The following is a 7554-nucleotide window of genomic DNA, read 5'->3' as shown; positions in this document are numbered from 1 at the left end:
CCCTGTATCCCCCTATAACACCTGTTTCTTCTCAAGAATATAGTCCAGACTTCTCCAAAAGGGAAATGTTCTCTTCCCAGAGCCCTGGTGATGTTGAAACAGGGGATTTAAGGGTTAATAGGTAATTTAGAATGATTTAAGCAATAGATGCATGAACATATGCTGTACATTATGGACCCCCTGAAGAAAATCTGTTACCTATCAAAATTGTGCTGAGCTGACAAGAAAAAGGGGGGCCTCTGATGGAAATTGCTGAGCTTGCTGAAAATGCGAAGCAAAAAGTCGACTGCACATGCGAAGACATCTAAGTTCGAAAGTTCAGTGGTGAGGAAGACTACAACAGCTTCATCTCACCAGACCCCAGCCTCATTTTTGGGACCACTGACTCAATAAAAGAACAAACTACGCAGTCGCAGCTAATTTCCATACCATGCAGAGAATGGGCGGGGATAGTGATTGAATATGTATAAGCGCTATAGAATATGCATGACTTTTGTGAATAAATACGGGGTTTTGGGAAGCTGGGGAACACAGGATTTGGGAGGATTTTGCCCCCCTGTGTCCAGCACTGAATAAAATATGTACCTACTTTACAACCCTTTGTTGTGGAGTTATTATCGTGTATCATTTTGGCGAGCCAGGCAGGAGGTTTCTGTCTGTCTGCAAGAATCGAGCTAAGAACAGAGGAATCCAGGCACGCACCGGGAGTTTCACGGAGGAGGAATCTGACCTTGGCTCGCTTACTGCAGCTACAGATAAGAGTCACTGGCAAACGGGTCAAATGGTACGTATCAACTTTAAGGGGATTGTAAGACGTAGGTACGCAAGGTCGAAGGGGGTTGGTAAATCGCGGAAGACCTTCCGTGTGCAACATTCCCTAGGAAGGTGAAAGCTTGCAAGCTCCTGGCTGAGACGGGCAGCCAGGGAAAGGGGGTTTGCTACCAGCAGGACCCACTCCATTCCTCCATCCCCACTGGCCTCGGGGAGGAGGGAGGAGGAGGGAGGGGGGCTGGTGGAGGAGTTCACTGTCTGATAGTACAGCCACGAGTGATCCTAGGATGTGGATCGAGTGGATTCCTGATCACGTGATCAGAGCTAAAAGGTAGTGTGTTTAAGTTGGATATTGGGAGAGTGGTGAAAAGTGAGGGAGTGAGTGGATGAGTGAGGCGTGTCTGTAAGGGGAGTGATGTTTGAGTGTGTTTGTGTTTGCATAGTGAGAAAAGCCGGCGGAGAACCTTGTTGCTGTTTCATTGCAGTTTCTGTTGCTTTTTTGGTGTCTAATTGCTGCCGTGTCGGTGTGTTCTGCCTTATTGTTGTCTTATCGCTGCCTTTTATTGTTTTACTGTAGTTTCTGTTAGTTCCTTTGTTGTTCATATCTTAGTTCATTGGTGGCATGACACTGCCATCTTGTGTCAAAAATTATAATCGCGGCAGAGTGAGAATTTTGATTTGCATTTGAGAAACAATTGAGGGTGTCTGTAAGGTTTTGAGAGGAAAATTTGGACAGGAGCAAAGTAGGACGCGAAGAAGGAGATAATGGGATCTGGGCGGAGTATAGAGGTTCCTAAAGCTAGCCCATTAGGTTGTATTATAGCACACTGGAAAGAAGTTGCAGGGACGGGAAGTACTGAAAATAAGTCGACCTTTATTAAATACTGTAATCAGTGGTGGCTTTATACAGGCTAGATGAAGATGTAAAGTGGCCACCCACAGGGACATTAGATTATGATACTTTGCTGCAATTAATGTTATTTTTGAGGAGGAAGGGTAAGTGGAGTGAAGTCTCGTATTGCGATATATTCTTCTCCCTCCGAGATCATCCTGAATGGCAGAGAGATTGCAGGATTAGAGCGTCCCGTGACCCCCTGGTGCTATCACTAGAGTGTCGCTATAGGACACGAGAAAGCACAATGCGAGCCACCTGCCACTTTGCATGGTAAAAGAGAAAGTTTATTTTCTGACTCCAACTTTTATACTTTTCCAAAGGTGACAGTGGATTGGAGAGTGAATGGGCCACCTCTCCAAAGACATTGGACAAACCACTAGTACATCAAGTCTCTCCACCCCCATGAAGGAATGCAAAACAACACGTTATTTACAGAAACTGTGTGGGAAAGTTTCCCAATAGAATGTAAACTCAGAAGGCTTTAGAAAAGCTCAAGAATCAGGGCGACACTAGAGAAAGAAAATAAAGGAAAGAAGGAGAAATTAAAGAGATGCTGCTCAGCCTGTAGCATTGGGAAGAGGTGTATAAAATTGGACAAGGTATATTGAGCTGAGGCCCAGGACCAAGACCTATTAGACTTATGGACACCCCCTCCTAAGAGACAGGAGGAGGAAGAGGAAGAAAGGGATGCAGATCCAGAGGCCCGCTCATCACCTAGCAGAGCATCCTTTAGCAGGTCATCTCCTAGTAGGTCAGCCCTTAGTAGCTCAACACTTAGCAGAGCATCCCGTAGCAGATCAGCTCCCAGCAGGGCACCCTCTAGCAGTCCAGTGGCATCTCAGACTAGACAACAACAGATAGTAATAGCACCTCTGAGCGAAGCAGTAGGGCCAAATGGGGAGCCAGTGATAGTTAAAGCACCCTTTTCAAGTATCGATTTAGAATCACGGCAAAAGGTTGCTAAAAACTATTGTGATGACTCAGAAGCTACAGCACAGCGTTTGCAGTACATGATTAAACAACACAACCCAGACTGGTCCTATATGCAATTATTGTTGGAGTCACTAACTGAGACAGAATAGCGGTTAATTTTGAATGCTGCAGGAAGTCTAGCAGAGGAATATTGTAAGAACCAGAAAACAGAGGTGTCTCCCCCCCTCACGCAGCCCCCAAAGAATCCGACTAGCTCAGAGATAAGGGGCTGTGAGGGGAGGAATATCAGGAGAGGGGTATAGGTATTCAAAAGAGGCTCTCACCCCAGGATAATGCTGGTACAGCTCTCTTTATTCTGTGATGTACACGTGGAGAGCGGGGCAAAAGAGAAGGAACAGGAAATGTCAGGGGTCTATATAGGTTTTGGACAGGGTGGGCTTTCCTGTCTCTCCGCCAACCCCATTGGGGCAGGAAGGAGGGGTCCAGGGGTTATCTTGTTCAGAGTCACATGGTCCTGGGGGAAGGGGGGCACATGGTGCCCATGATCTCACTATAACACAGAGGTAAAGGACTATTTCCCCCTCCAGAAGCCAGAATGGAAACGAAACAGACCAGAAGACATGAAGAAATTAGAAAGATACCAGGAATGGATAGCGAAAGGGCTGGAATAAGCAATTCCTTAAACCATAAATTGGTCAGAGTTATATAATATTAAACAGGGTCCTTCTGAATCACCATCTGAATTTTTGGAACGGTTAAGAGATGCGATGCGTCGCTATACAACCGTAAATCCTAGAGAAGAGGTGGGCATTCAACAATTAATACACTTATTTTTGGGTCAATCAACAACAGATATTAGGTGCAAACTTCAGAAGTTTAAAGGACCTGATATGAGAAACCTAGAAAAATTAGTCGATGAGGCATGGAGAGTGTATAGGAATAGAGAGGAAGCATATAAACAGAATGTGTGCAAACTGATGTCAGTGGCAATAGCAGAAAAAGGGGGAGGAATACAAGGTCAGCGAAACCCAGGGGGTTCAGCCCGACTGGGCAAAGACCAATGTGCATTTTGTAGAGGGTTTGGACAATGGAAGAATGAATGCCCCAAACGGAGAGGGGACAAGGGAAGAGGGTTGGTTGCTAGTGTCTAGGAGGATTGAAGAGGACCGGGAGAGCCTACCCCAGAGGATCCCCTGGTTATAACTATGAAGCTGGGGGAAGAAGGGAAAAGGGTAGAATTTCTAGTCGATACAGGATCAACATACTCAGTATTAAATAAAACCCTTGTGCCCGTGGGAAAAGAGTACATTTTGGTACAAGGAGCCACTGGCCAATCTGAAAAGGCTTATTTTTGTCAACCCCTAAAGTACAAGTTTGGGAAACAATGGGGCGCCCAAAAATTTTTATATTTACCTAATTCCCCAAAGGCTCCTTTAGGAAGGGATTTATTGGAACAATTACAAGCAACTATTAGCTTTAAGGATGGAGCTATTGCTCTGGAGGTAAATGATCAACAATATGTGGAGGTATTGAGTCTAATACTAACAGTCACTGAGGTAGAAGGGGAAATCAGTGAGGAAATTGTTAATCAGGTGTTCCCTGGGGTATGGGCCTCTAATGTGCCAGGAAAAGCAAAAAACGCACCCCCTATAGTAATTAACCTTAAGGAAGGAAAACAGCCAGTCAGGATTAAGCAGTATCCTTTGAGGAAAGAGGACAGAGAAGGAATTAGGCCAGTGATTGAAAACTTTCTACAGCAAGGATTATTAAAGGAATGTCAATCTGACTTTAATACCCCCATTTTACCTATTCGGAAACCTGATGGATCATATCGGGTGGTGCAGGATTTACGAGCTGTTAATAAGATCACTGAAGATCTTTATCCAGTGGTAGGAAACCTATATACCCTATTGACATGTTTAACACCTGAACTAACTTGGTTTACCGTTTTAGACTTGAAAGATGCCTTCTTTTGACTTCCTCTCCATGAAGCCAGTCAGAAAATCTTTGCATTTGAATGGGAAACTAAAAGTGGACGCAAAACCCAGCTCACATGGACACGACTTCCACAGGGGTTCAAAAACTCCCCTACCTTGTTTGGGGAACAACTTGCAAAGGATTTAGAGGCTTGGGAAGCCCCACCAGAAGAAGGAAAGTTACTGCAATACATAGACGATCTCCTAATAGCCACTCGGACAGAAGAGGCATGTGTGGCCTGGAGGGTGAGTCTCTTAAACTTTTTGGGACTACAAGGGTACAGAGTATCAAAGAAAAAGGCTCAGGTGGTAAAGCAAAAGGTGATCTACCTGGGGTACGAGGCTAGTGCCGGACAACGGACTCTGGGGCAAGACCGTAAAGAGGCAATATGCCAGACCCCACAACCTCGGACAATGAAGGAACTGCGAACCTTCTTGGGAATGACAGGATGGTGTAGATTGTGGATCTACAACTATGGGTTACTTGTTAAACCTTTATATGAACTCATAGCAAAGGGGAATAAATACCTCCAGTGGACCAAGGAGGCCACTCGAGCCTTTTCCCAGCTGAAGGAAGCCCTTATGTCAGCCCCAGCCCTAGGACTTCTGGACGTGAGTAAAACATTCTTTCTGTTTTCCCATGAAAAACTGGGGATCTCCCTGGGAATACTGGTACAGAACTTAGGCCCCTATCGAAGGGCGGTTCTTACTTCTCCAAACAGCTAGATGCAGTGGCCAAGGGATGGCCAGGATGTCTCAGAGCTGTGGCAGCGGTTGTAATAAATATCCAAGAAGCATGTAAGTTTACCCTGGACCAGAAAATGACTGTACTCATGTCTCACACAGTATCTGCAGTGCTAGAAGTGAAAGGGGGACACTGGCTTTCCCCACAGAGGTTTCTGAAATACCAAGCTATCATGGTAGAACAAGATGATGTAGAAATAGAGGTAACCAATATTGTCAATCCAGCTTCTTTCCTTAGTGGAAATCAAGGAGAGCCAGTACATCATGACTGTCTGGAGACTATTGAAGCCACCTACTCCAGCCACCCAGATTTAAAGGACACTCCTTTCAATTACATGGAAACTTGGTTTACCGATGGGAGCAGCTACGTCATCAGCGGGAAACGACATGCTGGGTATGCAGTTGCCACCAGAAAGAAGGTAATAGAATTGGGGCCTCTACCTACAAAAACCTCTGCACAGAAGGCTGAGCTAGTTGCCTTGACACGTGCCTTGGAAATGGCAAAAGGAAGGAAAATAAATATATATACAGACTCAAGATATGCATTTGGGGTTGTGCATGCACACAGGGCTATTTGGAAGGAAAGAGGATTGTTAAACTCCCAAGGGAAAAACATTAAAAATGCACAATATATAGTGCGATTGCTGGAAGTGGTCCAAATGCCTGAGAAAATAGCAATTATGCACATAAAGGCACATCAAAAGGTGAGCTCGGAAATGGAGGAAGGAAATGAACTGGCGGATAGGGAGTCAAAAGAAGCAGCAAAGGATGAGATAATAGCTGAAACTTCCCTGATTCCAGATGGACAGATAATTCCTGAAGGGAAGCCATCATACAACAAGAAAGATAAGGAATTCGTTGAGGAACAAGGGGGAACATATAACCAGGAAGGATGGGCTGCAACTGCAGAAGGGAAACTGGTCATCCCCTCCCATATATTATGGTCTCTAGTAAGAGAACAACACAGAAAGACACACTGGGAAGTGGATGCCCTGTATCATTATCTAGTTGAGAAAATTACTGCCAGAAATTTGTATACCACCATCATCCAAGTGACTCAGCAGTGTGATCTTTTCCTCCAGACTAATCCTGAGAATACTCCCAAACCAAAACTTGGCCAGATCGGAAGAGGTCACGGACCTGGGCAGCAGTGGCAAATTGATTTTACAGAACTCCCAAGAAAAGGGGGGTATAGGTATTTGTTGGTATTGACAGATACCTTTTCAGGGTGGCCAGAAGCTTTCCCCACTAGAACTGCGAAAGCTCGGGAAGTAACCAAAATACTATTGCAAGAGATAATACCATTCTTTGGAGTTCCAGCCACAATATCCTCAGACAGAGGACCCCACTTTATCTCAAAAATAGTACAGCAGGTTAGTCACCATATGAGCATAAACTGCACCCCTTACCATCCTCAGTCAAGTGGTCAAGTAGAGAAAATGAATCATTTAATTAAACAACAAATTGTGAGGCTAGGGCAAGAAGCTAATTTGCCCTGCCCCAATCTCTCCCATTGGCATTGCTGCGAATTTGGACTAAGCCAAGAACTAAAGAAAAGTCGAGCCCATTTGAAATGCTTTATGGGAGACCGTATGGGATACCGAAGGGAATGTCTACTCAGATTGGGGAAGAAACAATGACCTCCTATTTGATAGCTCTGAGTAAACAGCTCAGAAAATTTGAAAAACATGTGGCTGGATCTCAGAGAAGGGGGTTGGATGGGCCAGTGCATAACATACAGCCTGAAGATTATGTTTATGTTAAGTCTCTTGCAGAGAAAACCTTGGAACTACAGTGGGAAGGACCATTTCAGGTATTACTTACCACATTCACTGCAATTAAGATTAAAGAACAGAACGCTTGGATTCATCATTCACGAGTGAAGAATGCCTCTAGAGCCCCTTGGAAAGCGACACTAGGTGATAATGAACTGAAATTGAAACTTACTCGGGAAGGATGAATAGATTCTGGGTAAAAATGTTAGCTTGGAAAATTGTGTGCCTCATGAATGTAGCCATGACTGTAGCTGAGACTAATGTAAAACCACACATGTACCATATCGCTGGGAGGTATGTTTGTCGAGGAAGAGCTTATGACGCACACTCTCGTAAATTGCTGAATCAAATGTTGAAGGTTACAAATGCTAAGGTCTGGGAAGGTAGAAACATTTGGGGTTGTGAATATGCGTTTGTTCAGATTGGACATCATGGGTCTCATCAAAAACCTATGGAGCTA

At 44.6% G+C, this 7554-nt stretch overlaps 1 long non-coding RNA gene across 1 annotated transcript; it reads left to right on the top strand.

Annotated features, from left to right (window-relative positions):
- Positions 1-530: 530 nt before the first annotated feature.
- LOC116806961 (uncharacterized) lies at positions 531-6036 on the top strand. Its single transcript, XR_012053432.1, has 2 exons — positions 531-784; positions 4553-6036. It is a non-coding gene; the product is annotated as an uncharacterized lncRNA (long non-coding RNA).
- The last annotated feature ends 1518 nt before the right edge of the window (positions 6037-7554 follow it).

This window comes from Taeniopygia guttata, chromosome W (assembly GCF_048771995.1).
Source record: "Taeniopygia guttata chromosome W, bTaeGut7.mat, whole genome shotgun sequence".
NCBI classification, from domain to species: Eukaryota; Metazoa; Chordata; class Aves; order Passeriformes; family Estrildidae; genus Taeniopygia; species Taeniopygia guttata.
Note: the sequence above shows the minus strand (reverse complement) of the source record. Positions and strands in the feature narration are given on the sequence as shown.